Below are 17,351 nucleotides of genomic sequence, written 5' to 3' on the forward strand. Positions count from 1 at the left end.
CATCTCACCTAGCTTTCTCTCGCCCCTTGCTACGCTTTCGTTATCTTGGAATCCGGTTTGGTACCATAAGCGACCATAAAATATAATCTCTTCACGCTACATGTCCTACCCATGACCTTTCTTCTGGATTTCCGGTTAAATGGCAGTAACTAAAGCTATTTCTCTGACCGTGCACTCAGAACGCTCCCTATTGCTTAACGTTACGCTTACCATACCGCTTTTCCATTTATAGCCCCCTGCCTTGTCCTCAACATAGGTTCTTAAGTACCTTAAGTTGCACTGCTACCGGGTTATTAGCACTGCTTGCCTAATAACCCGGTATATTTGAAAAAGGTTACTGATGCCTTTTAAAGAAAGTTAACTGTTGCCTCTTCTTTTCCGTATAGCAAACAAAAGTGTTAGAAAATACAGTATAACAATGGAGTATTGCGCACGCAATTTACTTATAGCCTACATTTGGCAGTTTAATTCAGAGGTACGACGATAACTGTTAACATATAAGCATTCATTGGTTCACTGACCAAGGAAAAATAAATTAAGTTAACATTTCGGGTACCATACGGTACCTTATTCGCAATAGTAAGGAGAAATCTGCACCGTGCTTCAAACCTAATATACTAAGAAATAACCATGTCATGCTGAGACGAACAATGGGCGGGCACTATCAAACACGATGGGAATATCCCAACGTGAATCGGAGATATGTCCTGATTTTTCAATATTCATGGGATCTAAGCATACATTGAAGTTAAGATTGGTAATATTTATGCGAAATGTTATTATTATGTTATGTTATGTTATTATGTTATGTTATGCTATTATGTTATTATTTATGTTATTATTTATGCGCCACAATAGAAAACTGCAGAGGCAAGCGCTGCAATCTATGAGAATAGCCAGAAGGCGCTACCACTGCCCTTCGCAGAACCGTCGGTGTTGGTCTCACGCTATGAAACCAGACAGTCTGTTAAAAAAAAGGTCAGCAGCGCGCCAGAGCTGCGTGCGATTTACGCGTGAACTAGCCCGCGCTTGAGGCGGGAGGTTTTTTTAAAACTATTCAGAGAAAGTTGGAGAACAATAATAAAGGAAGTATTCGTGTTTACTCACGCTAGCTCTTCTACCTGTTTGTGCTTCTCGCACATTCCTCATGTGCATTGCTTGCATAACATTACGCAAAATACATGCAGTGATGTCACTAATAGGGATTTGGAAGCTTTTAAATATACGTTTTACTGTGTCACGGCATTACCGGGTTCGGTACTATCAACGTTACGTCAGAGCCTACAGGACCGTCACATTTAGGGCTTATTGCACTAACCACCTTTCCCTGAAGCAACAACAGAAAATGCAACAAGCACTTTCCAATGTATACACAAATATATGGTGGCAGCAGCGGCTTCTGCACGGCAGAAAGGACATAGCTACAATGACTAGCACCATGGCAACGGCTGTGTAGCGAAAATCCTGGTGAAGTTATTCTATTCCGCCACGGGTTTTGGCGATTTTTACATGTCCAGCGAAAAGCGACTCCTTAACGCCTCCCATAAAAACACTCTTCCTCCACTTTAATTATGTCAGGAGCGGCGCTGCAAAAAAGTCGCCTGAGTTCTTCAATATAACCAAACACTGGTTCTTTTGGAATTTGAATCCCTGATTGGAGAAGGATTCCGCTTTGTCTTTCCATAAGACAGCGATGAGTGTCTTAAAAACCGCCTGCGTGAATATATCTCATTTCATACTTCATTAAAGAGGCCTCGTGGTTTCAAATCAAATTCGTGCAGGTCCCTCCAAAGCGAAGTAAACTTGCTTTACCTTCGTCGAGTTGTCACGCAATTAATCCTGCCAAGCGTTCTAAGAGACCGACACAGTATTCTCCATCTTCATTGGGCAGTCCTTAGAAGACTGGGGCTTATGGGGCAGCACTAAGACCAGGGGGCGGTTTCTGTTTGTTAGCCATATACAGAGTATTTTGCTTCGTGGCTCAATTCAGCACCTCAAGCAAATGTCTCGTTGTATTGACATTGCCGTAGAAGACAAACATACAGGTGTTCCACTGGAATGAACTCGTTCTTGGGCTGACTTGCGCCCGCAAAAGAACAAAGCAACTCGGCGGCAGCAATCCCAGAAAACGTGCTCTCTGGTTGTCGAACAGAGAATGACCGTTTCACCCGTCAGCGCTCAAGTTATAGGCGGTGATGAAACATATAGATAAAGCCGCAATGGTTTCTAGCATAACGTAGAACATTGTAGGAATTCACTCATGTGGCTCCAATCCTTCGAGATATAGTACAGCGCATCTTCTGTGGCAAAGACAAAGATTAAGCCACGTCTCGCGACAGCAATTATGCACGAAAAGAGAGTACATCGATACGTGCTTTACAATCATAGTTGTAAGACCACTTGCTGGCAGCATTTGAAAACACTAATAAAGATTTAAATGTTTCGAGGCAATATAGAGGAACGGCCAACTGTATGCAAGGTTGCCTCTTCAGCATAACCGAAATACAAGTTTAATATCTGGTGAGAGAGGCTTAGAAACACATAAAATACTAATGCCACCGCGTCTAAGCTCAATATCTGACCTAACACAACTTTGCCTAGGATTGAGGGGTTTATAATGCGTAAGCGAATAGCAATGTTCGAATGTCTGGCTGAGGCGGTGTTTCGGCAGATGTAGATGCGGTCAAGCACGCATGCTGTCATCTAGGACATCTGCCCTACTGTGACCTCAAATCCTAACCGCTGCAACGCCAGTGCTCTTACAGTAATGCAGCGCTGACCGTCGCACACTGCTTGTTGTTGCCTTCTAAGCGCTACAAAAACTTCGATGTATATTGAAGAATTGAACCTAGGTGGGCCAGTCGGTGCGCGGTATGAGGGATACATCAGCAGAACAGCCGGTTCGCTAGGAGAAGTACGCAGGACGAAGCAGGTAAAGAGGTATATTTTCATACTCGTAGGATCCCCCCCCCCAGATCTATAAGTGCAAATTAGCAAAGCTTTTAAAGCCTAATTGTAAAAAGCCTCTGTATGCAATTGACTCGTTTTCAATGCCGGTTAACATTCTAAGGCCAACACGTTAGAAGCTCACAATTTTCTTTCAGCAATGTTATGACAAACATCCTATATTCTACAAATGACACTTATTTGTTTGCAGCACCACATGGTATTGATAACGAACTAGTTTTGGATGCAGTGCAGCAGTGATAGAGCAGTCACTCACTAGGTCTGTAGGTCTGTAAAAAACACACAGTAGCCCAAATCATTTAAAGCATTCCGCCAAAAACGGCACGATGCGCTTCAGCTGAAAATCAACCGCACGGAGGCGCCACGGACTGCTGGTGTGTAAGACTTGCGCGCTCAGATCACTGCATTAAAGCTCTCTGCGAGCTCTTATTGCTTATTATTTCATGCTGTTTATCATATAAAGAGAACTTAGGAAATGGTTACGCATCGCAACAGTACGGGATGTGTTCGGAGGGCTTTTTAACAAAAGCAAAATGGGCAGAATTAATCTCGAAGTGGGCCGGCCACTCGACGCTGTCATTTGAAGGTACCGCCACATTAGTATACACAGAAAATAGTCTGCATACAAAAATGTGTCTTCGTCACCTCGGCCTTTTCAAGATCCCTACCATTTTCTCATCAATTCTGTTCTTCGCTCGAGGAATGTTCAAGTAATCACTGTGAGCTGGACGCAGGATTATATCGCTCCGTTTGCAAAGTTAATAAAATAAATTCAAGATCCTTCGAATTGCCTAATCAGAAATGCAGTCTTTATATATTCGCAAACTTGTTTTTATCGCTTGGAAAGACAAATTTTCCTAATTGCTATTTTTATCTCTTCCTTCAACAACAGAGCATACGACACGGAAGGTGGTGACTACTAAGCCTTTCAGTAAGAACTTTTTCCATTTGATGCTTCGTTCTGACCCTTATTATTGGGATTGGCGGCTTTTATTAGCCTGCACTAGTTGATGACGTGTCACTTATAGTATATAGATGAAATCAAAACCCGTTTGCCACGATTCTTTTTTAATATCAGAGAAAAGTTTTGAAAAAAACAAAAGACTTTACAGACTCTACTTTGCGTATTGCCTTTATTCATGCAGAATATTTTGCACTCGTATTTCAATAGCAGGTGGATATTTTCCGCATTCTATGCTTTGTTATACCATAGACTTGAAAACATGCAGTTTCAAGGGATTAGAAGGAGAATGCGGTATTGCTTCACAACATAATATGTGGCGCAAAGTGGGCTGCGGAATGCGGCTTTTTGCGGAGCCGTTGCAGGCCATGAAACTAGTGGTCTAGTAGGACCCTATAATATGACGGTGAACCTCATTTTGTACAAGTGGTGGTTTGACGCATTCGTCCCTTAGTAGCAATTATTGCAAGCCGAGAAATCGGCCACATGACCTTTCCCGCATTCTGCCCTTATTAAATAAATAATTATGAAAAGTAAAGAAATCTCCAAGCTGACCTTATAATACGTGAAAAATACATAGATATGCAGCAATACATAAGCGCAACAACTTGAGGTATCTCCTCGGGGTAAACACTACAGGCATGTAAAAGAAAAAAAGTCTCCTAAGAACTGCTACCAACATTGCTTCTTTCTATGTACAGCCAGAAACTGGAACACACCACCAGAAAATGTAGTGCTCGCATCAGCTGTGGATATATTCTCTGCTGATGTTCGTTAATTGTTAGTATAGTGCCTGATATAATGCGCTTTGCATTTGTGTTAAGCATAGTCCTTTCACATTGTTCTCTGTTCGGTTACGTGGAGATTTTGTGCATGTTTGTTTGTTGTGGACAGATCAGCTCCATTTTTCGAAGTGTTAAAACATGGCACCAACTTTACGGTGCTTGCCTTTAGTTTATTGTGTTCTCGCTTTGTAGTCTGTACTACTCTTATATCACTCCTACCTTGGTCTTGACCAGACTGATAAAATCCTAAATAAATAAACAAATAAATTGTGTGGCAGGGTTAACGCCCGGCGATTGAAAAGAAAGGTTTTCAGGGCTTCTACATGCGTTGTGCAAAACGGAAAAGGAGTATACAACAAGTATACAACAAAAATCAACAAAGAGAAATGGGGTCTGAAAGCCAAAAACAATGCAGCAGGGCCCTGAAGCCTGTGATGGCTACCGCTAACTACAGCGTCAACGGAACACAGCATACATCTTTCAACACCTAACAAATCACATTTGGTAAGGGCAGGTTGGTCCATGGCGAAGCAAGGCTACTTTACTCATAGAATGTTAGTCCGGAGACAAATTGAACCATTAGGATTTAAAAAGATTTAGAGTTTGGGGCAGATATTGGGAGGACCTGTAGACAAATAGGTTGATTTTCTTGGCACTTATCGTCTCAAATACAAAGTGTAATCGGTGCGCGTTCTACATGGGATATAATACAGTTATCTCTGACCATAAGTTTCCTTCAAGTTTCAATTTTGAAACTTTTTGGTCTTACAATGTTCGACTTACTGTCAAGCGCAGAGGACAATGCACTATCACTTCTCAATGAAAGGTTAGCCGTACACTTCAGTTTTTTCTAGCACATGAGATTTATGTACAGGTCATCCTGAGGTTATCGTAGGCTTGCATTTATGACCCCAAGACAAATGGTTGCATATATGTTGGTTCCGCGGAGCTCGTATTCAGCCTAAGTCCCCTAAATAGAAAGTAATCGCCCACTCCCGTGCGAGAGCGCCCTTTCATTTTCTGCGATTCTCATATTTCCATTGTAAGATTACGTAAAGTCCCAGGTCGATGTTCCGATCGATCGTTTAACTAGCGCATCAGTCGCTTGCGTCTTCTTCTTTGTCTGCCGTCTTTGTAGCACGCGCCTTTCGACATATGCTCGTCGTCTTTGTCACCATCGATACTCACCGAGCGTTGGTGTGACACTACAATTATTCCCGGGACAAAAGGAGGCATCCTGCCGACTCATGGCGTCGACACACCAGGCGAGTCATAACAGGGCTTGAGACGGTCAACGTACACTGTTTCAAGCCCTCGGCGACGCATATCCGGTGTCGGTGCAAGCGGTTCTATAACGTAGTTCACCGGAGAGGTCTGGCAAATAACCCGATATGGACCATGGTATTTGGAAGCAAGTTTGGTAGAGAGGCCGAAGGGGGTGGCAGGAATCCAAAGCCACACGAGGGAGTCTGTGCTGTATGAAGGAGCTGGACAAGATGATGCGCGAAGGAACTTCTTCTAACCTTGGCTCTGTGTTGTAAATGATTAGGCCACCTGGCGACATTCTTCTACATATGCTGCCGCTTTAGAGGAGGTGGTCGCTTCGGTAGTGTCAGGGCGATAAGAGAGTACCGCGTGCATAGTTGAGGTGGGCTCACGGCCGTATGGAAGGAAAAAAGGGGAGAAGCCGTTCGTGGTTTGTATGACTATTAAATGCGCATGGGACGAATGGGAGAAGCCGGTACCAGTTTGAGCGGTCGGACGCGAGATACATTGCCAGCATGTCACTCAAGGTGCGGTTAAAACGTTCCGTCATGCCATTTGTCTGCGGATGGTAGGACGAGGTACAACGGTGGACAATGCGGCACTGCTGAAGAAGGGCTTCAACGGTCTTGGAAAGAAAAACATGGCCACGGTCACTGAGGAATTCCTTTGGTGAACCGTGGCGCAGAGCGAGATGGTGCATAAGAAAAGACGCGCCGACGCCAGAAGGTAAAGAAGATGTTTCTGCGTAGCGGGTAAAGTGCTCAACAGCCACGATTACCCAACGGTTACCAGCTGGAGTGACTGGTAGTGGCCCGTAAAGATCAATACCTACACGGTTAAATGGCCGGCTGGGGCAGGGCAAGGGCTGCATCGGAACGGTGGAGTGGTGTGGAGGACTTTTGCGGCGTGTGCATTCATGGCATGCGCGGACGTAATGACGCATGAAGCGGTATACCCTACCAGTAATAGAGGAGGCGAAGCCGAGTGTAAGTTTTCAACACTCCGGCGTGGGCACACTGAAAATCGGCGTGAAAAGCGACGCAGTTTTCCGAACGGAGGTGCCTAGGAATGACAAGGAGTCACTTGTGTCCGTCGGAAAGGTAATTTCGGCGGTAAAGCATGCCATCGCGGGTGGAAAAATGACGAGCTAAGCGTTCGTGAAGCTGGGGCAAGAGAAAGTGTAGGTAGAAGCGTGAGAAGAGAAGCGATCCAGGGGCCTTGCCTTTCTTCATTGGACATGTCAGCAATTTCTAGTGAAGATGAGTCACATATTGTGATAGCTGCCGAGTCAGAGCCGCATTGAAGAGGTGACCTTGACAGGGCGTCGGCATCAGAATGCTTACGGCCCGACCGGTAGGTAACATGAATGTTGTACTTTTGTAAGCGGAGGGTCCAACGAGCAAAGCGGCCAGATGGGTCTTTAAGGGTGGACAACCAGCAGAGTTCGTGATGGTCCGTATCAACAGGAAAGGGACGACCGTAGAGATATGGGCGGAACTTCCCAAATGTCTAAATGATGGCCAAGCACTCCATTTCGGTTACAGAAGAATTTGTTTCGGCCTTTGTTAGGTTGCGGCTGGCATAAGCAACAACGTACTCTGGGTTGCCGGGCTTTCGTTGTGCAAGGACAGCGCCAAGACCTACACCGCTGGCGTCAGTGATAGGAGCCGCAGGGTCAAAATGGCGGAGAATCGGAGGCGACACTAGAAGGCGCCGAAGCGTCGAAAAGTCCTCATCACAGTCGTATGTCCAAGACGAAATAATCTCATCACCGGCAAGGAGCTCTGTCAGCGGCGAGATGATCGAAGAAAAATTGCGGATGAAGCGACGAAAATACGAGCACAGCCCGCCAAAACTACGCAGCTTCTTTAGTGAAGTTCGGTGTGGAAACGCAGTTACTGCACGGAGTTTAGCTGGATCTGGACGAACACCGTCTTTCGAAACGTCTCCCAATATAAGAAGCTGGCGAGACCCGAAGCAATACTTTTTCAAATTTATTTCAAATTTAGTTGCAGGCCGGCATCAGTCAAACTCTAGCACACTCTCGAGACGGTCCAAATGTGACGTTAAATTTTTTGAAAACACGACATCATCGTCCAGGTAACAAAGGCAGTCATGCCACTTGAGTCCACACAGAATTGTGTCCATCATGAGCTCGAAGGTCGCCGGTTCGTTGCACAATCAAAACGATATGACGTTCAATTCATAGAGACCGTCAGGTGTCACAAAAGCGTTTTTTGGTCGTTCGTCAGCTACCATAGGTATCTGCCAGTAGCTCGAGCGACGGTCCAGAGATGAAAAAAATTCGGCATCTTGAAGGCAATCGAGAGCGTCATCAATACGTGAAAGGGGGTACACGTCTTTTCGCGTTATCTTGTTCAATCGCCTGTAATCAAGGCAGAACCGGATAGAGCCATCCTTTTTCCTCACGAGAACAACTGGAGAAGCTCAAGGGCTGTGAGAAGGCTGGATGACGCCACACTGAAGCAGGTCATTAACGTGCTCGGTGATAACTTGATGTTCTGCAGCCGATACGCGATAAGGGTGCTGGCGTACCGGGCTATGCGTACCGGTGTCAATGCAGTGAGTGACAACGGATGTGCACCCCAAAGATGTCTGAGGAAGGTCGAATGAGGAACGGAAGCACCGAAAGAAGCTGACGAGCTGGTCGCAATGATCTGCGTAAAGGCTGTCATCAAGATAGCCTAAAAAAAGCTGCAGTGGATTTGTCGTTCTTTACAGAAGCAGACAAGTCAATAGTATCGAGCTGAAGAGGGGCTGGGTCTTCTGAGACGGCATATGTCATAGCATCATCAATGGACCCGACATGACCAAGACCTTCGCCACGAAGAAGCGTTGACGGACAAGGCAACGGGTTAGAGACGTACATTACGCTGTAGCCACCACAGAAGGTCAGAAGGCCGAAAGGCTGAACTAACCAAAGGCGACGATTAGCCGCATGAGTCGGAGTGAAAAGAACAGTCGAATTAGAAAAGCAGGCGCAGGAAATGGGCACGAGGAATTTAGAGCAGGCGGGGATGGCAGTATCGTCGTCCACAGTTATCTTATCGACGTGGAGCGGTGAGTCGGACGAGGCGGCAGAGGTGAAACCGGAGACAAATCGATGCCTCCTTGGGCACAATCAATAATCGCACGATGATTGGTGAGAAAGTCCCAACTCGGAATCAGTTCGGGATAGCAGTCAGACAGCACAAAAAATTCGGTAACGTGCAAAACACCCTGAATGACAATTCGAGCTGTGCACGCCGCAAGCGGTTGAATGCGATGTGACTTGGCAGTTCGGAGAAAAAACTTCGAAACAGGCGTCGTAACTTTACGAAGCCGTGGCAAAGGTTGGCACTTATAACAGACACAGCGGCGCCAGTGTCCACAAGCGCGAGAACTGCGAGGTAATCAACAAACACATCGATAGCGTTGTCCGGAGAAGACGGAGGACTTGATCAAGTTGACGAAAATGCAGTTCTTGAAGCCGGAACTGCGACTGTTAATTTTCCTCCGGGCCGGAAGGAGAGCGACGGCGCAGCAGCGAGAGGGAACGTCGGTGGGGAGACGGCGATCGGCGGGTGGAGTGGGGGGAGCGGTAAGGATAAATTGAGTCCGTAGAAATGCCAGCAGCGACAGGGGGAGGGTAAGTTTCATAGTTTTTGCCCCGCCGGGGTGGCGAAGTGGTTACGGCGCTCGACTACTGTTCCCAAAGATGCGGGTGCGAATCCCAGCCTCGGCTACCGTTTTTCGATGGAGGCGAAAAGCAAGGCGCCTGCGTGCTGTGCTATGTCAACGCACGTTAAAAAACCCCAGTTAGTCGAAATTTTCGGAGTCCTCCACTACGGCGTCTCTCATAGCCTGAGCCGTTTTGGGACGTTCAACCCCACAAACCAAACCAAATGTTCATAGTTTGAACTGTAGTTGCATCTGTAGAGGCGGGGGCGATTGCGGTACGACGGCGCGCGCCGTTCTACAAAGCCGGGCGACGTGGCCAGGAACGCCACATGAATAACAGATTGGGCGGTTGTCGGAGGTCTGCTATGGATTGTTGACCGGACGTCGAGGCGGCAGATAAGGGCGGGGCGGAAGTGGTGGCGGTGTTAACGGCACAGCATACGCGACAGGGCAAGGTGGTGGCCTGGCGGCGACAGTGGCATACGTTAGCAGGGCTGTCACAGGCGTAATTTGAGAGCTTAGTGGTAAAATTTCTGCAACTCGATCCTGGCTGGTGCGTCGAAGTGCAGAATCTAGCGATGGGGTGGTTGCGACAGAAGCAGGGAGGAGCGACAAATAGCGAGCCACTTCCTCCCGTATAAAGGCCTTGATCTCAGGAAGGAGGCAAGGTGGTTCAGAAGTGGGACCGCATGCTGTCGGAGGCGTGAATAACTGATCGTTCACGAGAGAACGCCGAATTGAAACTCGTTGCCTCTTGAGGACGTCGTAACTCTTACAGAGCTGAACCACTTCGACGAAGATTTGTGGGTTTCTGGCCGTGAACATTTGAAAGGCATTGTCGGAGATTCCCTTCAGGATTTTAGTGATCTTGTCAGCTTCGGACGTAGAAGGATCAACACGTTTACAATGATCCACAAAGTCCTCTATGTAGCTGGTGAACGATTCCTCAGGATGCTGAGCGCGGGATTCGAGGCGCTGATCGGCGCGCAGTTTGCGCAGCGCGGGGCGACCCAACACCTCGGAAAAGCTCGTTTTGAAGGCCGACCAGAGGGCAGGTCGGGTTCGTGGTTACAGAACCATGGATTCGCTACATCAGTCAGGTAAAAGAGGACGATGGCTAATTTGGTGGAATCGTCGCACTTGTAGGAGCTTATGCGTTCATAGGAGGATAGCCAATTGTCCACATCCTGGTCATCGGCGATAGTGAAGAAGCTAGGGTTACACTGGCGAAGCCCACCAAAGCACAGGATGGTGGGGAGGGGGGAGCAGTCGAGCATGGAGTGGCGGTCTGGCTTGTTGCCTCAGGCACAGCGGATGGCAGAGCGAATGTGCGGCTGCGAAGCTTCAGCGTGAGAGAAGGGAAAGAAGAGCAGCCTCCACCAAATGTAAGGGTATGTTCAGTCTCATGTCGGTGTTCCGATCGAACGTTTAACTAGCGCGTCAGTCTCTTGCGTCTTCTTCTTTGTCTGCCGTATTCTTTGTAGCACGCGCCTTTCGACATACGCTAATCGTCTTTTCGCCGTCGACAGTCACCGAGCGTTGATGTGACACTACACCATAAATTATTAAATACGTTCATTGCAGTTTCCACTGCAAGGCATGAAATGTTTTCTTTTCAGTTTTTGCCTATGAGCGTGCGCACGTATCCTAGCAAACGTGGGGGCATTTTTCTGGCGATGTCCTCCTTTCTGTCATTAAACTACTCAACAGCGTCGGGCTTAGTTTCGAATTATTGTGCAGTATTTATTTAAATATCATGCAGAGAAGTTAGAGGTCGTGTAGAGGCTCTGGTTGAAAGACAACAACCTGTATGGAATGTTTCGTAATTTCTAGATTGCAACCCCATGATTGAGACCAAACGTACAAACCTTCGGTGCTCGAAGGCTGGTTCTGGCAAACTGAGGCAAAAATTACTGCGGTGAGCTAAGGAATGAATGCGCTGACCTCGTTTAATGGTCGTATTCTGAGTAGCAGATCGGTAGTTTCAACTGTGATTGAAAAAAATAGACACGAGACAAAACGTATTCCGAAATCAGTTTTGCAAAACAGAGTCGACTGCAATTTGTGCCCAGTGTTTGCTGAAGCAAGACCAGTTTCGTACGCTTTACGCGACCTGGTAGAGCATGAATTGGCGTACATTGAGAAACTAGTGTCGTGTATCAGGTCAGGCATAGTTGTTGGGCAATGTCCCTGGTCATCATCATCATCATCAGCCTGACTCTACGCAATGCAGGGCGATGGCCTCTCCCATATTCCTCCACTTGACCCCTGCGAACTTCTTAATCTCATCCACCCACCTAACTTTCTGCCGCCCCATGCTACGCTTTCCTTCTCGTGGAATACAGTTTGTTACCCAAAGCGACCATAGGTTATCCTCTCTTCGCACTACTTGTCCTGCACATGTCCATTTCTTCTTCTTAATTTCCACTAGAATGTCGGTAACTTGAGTTATTTCTCTGACCCACTCTGCACGCTTCCTATCTCTGTATGTTACTTCTGCCATTTTTCGTTCCATAGCCCTCTGGGTTGTCCTCAACTTAAGCAGATCTCTCTTGGTTAGCCTCCACGTTTCAGCGCCATAGGTGAGTACAGGTAAGATGCAACTGTTATATACTTTCCTCTTTAGCGATACCGGCAAGCTGCTAGACATATTCTGCGAGTGCTTGCCAAATTCGCTTATCCCAATCTTATTCTTCTTGTTATTTCCTTTTCATGGTCCGGATCTGCGATTACTACCTGTCCTAAGTAGACATATTCGCCTACTACTTCCAGTACTTCGCTACCTAATGTAAACTGCTGTTCCTTCCCGAGGCTGTTGAACATTACCTTAGTCTTCTGCATATATATTTTCAAGCCCCCCTTTATACTTTTCCTGCCTAGGTCATCAATCATTATTTGCAGTTCATCCCCCGAGGTGCTTAGCAAGACAATGTCATCAGAAAATCGCATATTACTGAGGTTTTCTCCATCTACCCTTATCCCTAACTGCTCCCATTCCAAGTCTCTGAATACTTCCTCTAAGCAAGCTGTGAATGGCACTGGGGAGATTGTGTCTCCTTGCCTAACACCTTTCTTTACGGGAATTTTGTTACTTGTGTAGCTTATCATGAGAGGTTGCGGCCAATTACTGCACCAGGTTGGCCAACTCCTGTTCTGGTGAGGGAGTGCGTTGCCGGAGGTGTTCATCGGCATCAGGTCGCGCCCTGGACCTGTTTATAATTGGGGTGCACCCTTGTCATACCCGCCCTGGTCATAGTTCCTAAAAAGAATAGCAAAGAGCAACTCACAGGTGCGTGTTTGTCACCCCATCAGTGGAATGGCGTTTTCGTCTTCTGATGCCTTCCTATACGGGCTTGCTAATTCTCCTGGCTTGACAGGCATTTCTCCGTTATGCGCTTAACGTTCTTTCACTGTCGTCTGCTTCCATTAGACTTGAATGCTGTCCGATGATGCTGCATGGTTGCTCGTTAATTGTAGCATGCGCGTAATGTCCTGGCTCGCAGCTTCAATGGCTATGGCCACTCTACCTCCTTGATTCCATGTTATTTCGTTGTTAGGAAGGGCCAGCAGTCGGCATTGTATTGCTGCGAAACGTTATCCCGCGAGGAGGCGATACCGCAGAGCCTCGTTCAAATACGTGCCGAATCACAGGCTGCCACAAGCCTCTTCAAATCGACTATAAAATTTCCTGTGTTCTCTTCTGCATCCGGTCTGCGCTGGTTGAAGTGATATCGTTCGGTAACAAGCCAGCGTCTGGGAGTATAATGCTTCTTAAGCGCACTTACCACTTCCTTGAATGAAGACATCGCCGGCATCATTGGCAGCAGTAAGTTCCGGAGCATTACATAAGGTTATTCACCGCTATCCATTACGAAAACGTGAAATTTCTTGTCATTTGTGACATCGTTGGCAGCAGCAAATTACTCGAAGTGCTCCAGGTATCCTTCGTAGCCGCCGCTGTCCGACTAGAACGCCGGTAGCTTCCCGACGGTGTTGGTCGTCCTAGCAGCCTTGCCAAACATCCCGTTCTCACCGCCACTTGTATCCAGACACCAGGCCAGAGAACAGGAAACTTTTATTACGAGGTGCATGCGCACAGCCTGAAATCAACAACTGTAGTACACGGAACCTGCATGCCGTTTATACACTGAGGGAGCTGCCAGCGCATGCGCCGCTAAGAGAGAGAGGGAACGCGATAAGCCAGGACAAGACATCGTGAGCATCGTTATCGTGATACAACACCACGCCATAACATTGTGCAAAGTGTTCAGTGGGATTGACAGCATGTTTCTTATCGAGTGCGACAAAACATTGAGTTTTCATATCCCGTACCGACACGAGATGTGATGCCATAGTAATCACATAAAAGGCCATCTGTGTAAACGGAATCCTGCTGTGGAATAAAGAGTAGTTTACTGATGAAGGGCTCGGCATCAAGTGATGGCAGAATGTTGGTCGTGATAGTAATCGAAGTTCAGTTCAGTCGTTCAGTCGTGTCCGACTCTTCGTGACCCTATAGACCATGTCACGCCACATTTTCCGGTCTCTCACTATCATCCTAACATCACATAACTTCATCTGCAGCGCCTCTAGGATGCCATCTAACCATCGCGTTCGCTGCCTACCCCTTCTCCGGTGACCCACAACCTTTCACAACATCAAATCTTTCTCCAGCGATTCCTCTCTTCTCATCAGATGACCAACGTATATGAGCTTTAACTTTAGAATTTGACCCTCCAATGAGCAGTCAGGGTTTATGGTGGACAATATCGACTGATTTGATCTTCTGGCAGTCCAAGGAACTCTCAAGAGGCTCCACCAGCACCACAATTTAAACGCGTCAATTCTTCGGAGGTCCGCCTTCTTCACAGACCAACTCTCGCACACATACATCACAACTGGAAATACCATAGCACAGTTATACGGATCTTGGTTGACAGACTAATGTCTCTGCGCTTTACTCGGCGGTCAAGGCTAACCATGGCTCTTTTTCCCAGAAGCAGGCGTTTCCTAATTTCATGGCTGTAATCTCCTTCCGGGTAATCTTGGAGCCCAAGAAGAGATAATCAGTCACAGCTTCCACTTCTTGTCCCTTGATGCTGCAGGACTTGATAGGGCAAGACGACATGACCTTTGTCTTTTTAATTTTCAGTTTAAGCCCAAACTTCTCACTCTCTTCTTGTACGCGCATCAGAAGTCTCTTTAGTTCCACTTCACTTTCTGCCATTAAAGTGGTATCATCCGCATATCTAAGGTTGTTGATACGTTTTCCAGCAATATTCCCTCCAGCTGAAGACTCGTCCAGACCGGCCTTCCTCATGATGCACTTTACATATAGGTTAAATAAGCAGGGCGACAGTATACAGCCTTGCCTCACTCCTTTCTCAATCAGAAACCAATCAGTAAGACCCAGTTCTGACTGTGGCCTCTTGCCCTTCATACAGGTTCCTTAGGAGACAGATGAGGTGAATTGGAACTGAAATCTCTTGAAAAGCATGCCACAATCTGCTGTAATCTACGCAGTCAAACGCTTTAGCATAATCAATAAAGGAGAAGTAGATGGGTTTCTGGAACTCTTGCTCTTTCCATGATCCAGCAAAGGTTGGCAATTTGTTCCCTAGTTCCCCTGCCCTTGCGATACCCAGCTTGCACGTCCGGAAGCTCCCTATCCACATACTGCTGCAGCCTACCTTGGAGGATTTTCAACATCACCTTGCTAGCAATCGAAATAAGAGCGATCGCGCGGTAGTTGGAACAATCTTTGGAACTGCCTTTCTTTGGAATGGGGATGTAAACTGATCTCCTTCAATCCTGTGGCCACTGCAGGGTTGTCCAAATCTTCTGACGACATAATGCATGCAGAATGTTAACAGCGTCGTGGTTGAGGTTTTGGAGCAACTCAGCTGAAATACCATCAATTCCGCTAGCTTTGTTTTTAGCAAGGCTGGCTAAGGCCCATTCACCTTCACTCTTCAGGATGCCCGGCTCGATATCCGTAATCACAACCGTCTTATGTTAGGTTTGCACATCCGAGTCCTTCTTGTACAGTCCTTCTGTGTATTCCTGCCACCTCTTCTTTATCTCTGAGGCTTCAGTGAGGTCCTTGCCTCGTTTGTCCTTTATCGCTCCCAGCTTAGCACAGTAGCTTCCTTTGATATCTTTGATTGTCTTATACAGAAGTAGAAATCAAATAGGATGGCGGCCTGAGTCGCACACCCTGTTGACAACGAAGTGCACGATGAAGGTCTGAGGATGCAGGAAGGGGAAGTCTGCTCAAATATTCTATCAGCAACAAAGAGGGGCAATACTCACTCCAGAATCCTGGTCGCTTCCTATCTCGCCTGAAGCGCGTTTGGCGCTTGAGCCAAATAACGAGATTAAGAGAAATATACATAAAGCTTCGGGGAAAACGAGTGTCTGGCATTTCTTTTTGTTTTCATCCGGCGTTATCGAGTTCAAAAGTCGAGTGGCATGCTCACTTATCCACAACAACGGTATGGATGCAAAGAAAGAATATCTCAGTGCAATCTTTACATATTGCAAAAATGTGCCAAGTAATCAATGTCTGGGACGATCTGTCTTTGACAAGCTTGGCTTAGGTATTTGCTAATAATTTGCAGAACCCACCAAACACGTTTTTATTGTATACAACACTGTTCGCTTCACCCGTCTGAAAATGTTAACTGCAGGTTTTTGTACTTAAAAGATACTGGCATCAATATGACGGGTTTATATGGACAAGTGTTACAAGCGTATTGGAAAGAGCCTGGGATTGATTTGAGGGGCTGGGCTTTAAACGCCGTGAAAAATTCACAGCTCATAGCTTTCGAAGCTCGCAATGTTTTCATCAGTAAGGTCATGAGAATAGCCTCCAAAACTCGATATTTAACCTGCATGTATTTTGTCCATGATCTCGTTTTTTATACTAACAATTTGATATACCAAAAGAGCTGTCATGAAGCATTCCTGTACAAATACAGTGTAAACTACGCCTAATAACGCATTCTGTGCCAAATGACACTATACTCCTTAGACCACAAGCAAAGGCAACACATAAACGATTTCTCTTTCTGCTTAAAGCTATCGTGTGCATAGGAAACGGTGCAGTTTCCTGTGGCTAATACTCCATTTACATCTCAGGTTACATTTGAAATTATCATAACTCAGAAATTGGTTGCGCAATGGAAGCGTAAGGGATACGTTTTGAGAGCTCATTTGTAAAAAGAAATACACTAATAAAAAAGTGAGTGTGAGCCACACGATTCAGTCACCTGACGTGGCAGCCGCGTCAGTAGGCACAGAGGACAACACGCATATGGAAATGGTGATATGCGGAATTTACGTCGCCTCGGCGTCTCGGAAATTATTTGAATTCACTCAGTCGTGATTTGCTCAAGCACATAGACATGATCGTTTCGAGATTTAAGCAAAGTTATATGCCCATTGTTTACAAATGGAAGAGGATATTCTCAGTAACATATGCGTATTACTGAATGAAAAACGCAGAATAGTGTTGATGTTCGCTAATGTTTTGTAATATTTTGGAACGAAAGCATTTACAAATCATGGTTTTTATCTCTTCCAGGAACCACGCGAGCCACAACACGAAAGGTGACTACCCGAACTCCAAGTAAGAAAGGTTTCTCATCATCATCATCAGCCTGACTATACCAATTGCAGGTCGAAGGTCT

This window comes from Amblyomma maculatum, chromosome 9 (assembly GCF_055883805.1).
Source record: "Amblyomma maculatum isolate TAMU_Amacu chromosome 9, ASM5588380v1, whole genome shotgun sequence".
Taxonomy (NCBI): domain Eukaryota; kingdom Metazoa; phylum Arthropoda; class Arachnida; order Ixodida; family Ixodidae; genus Amblyomma; species Amblyomma maculatum.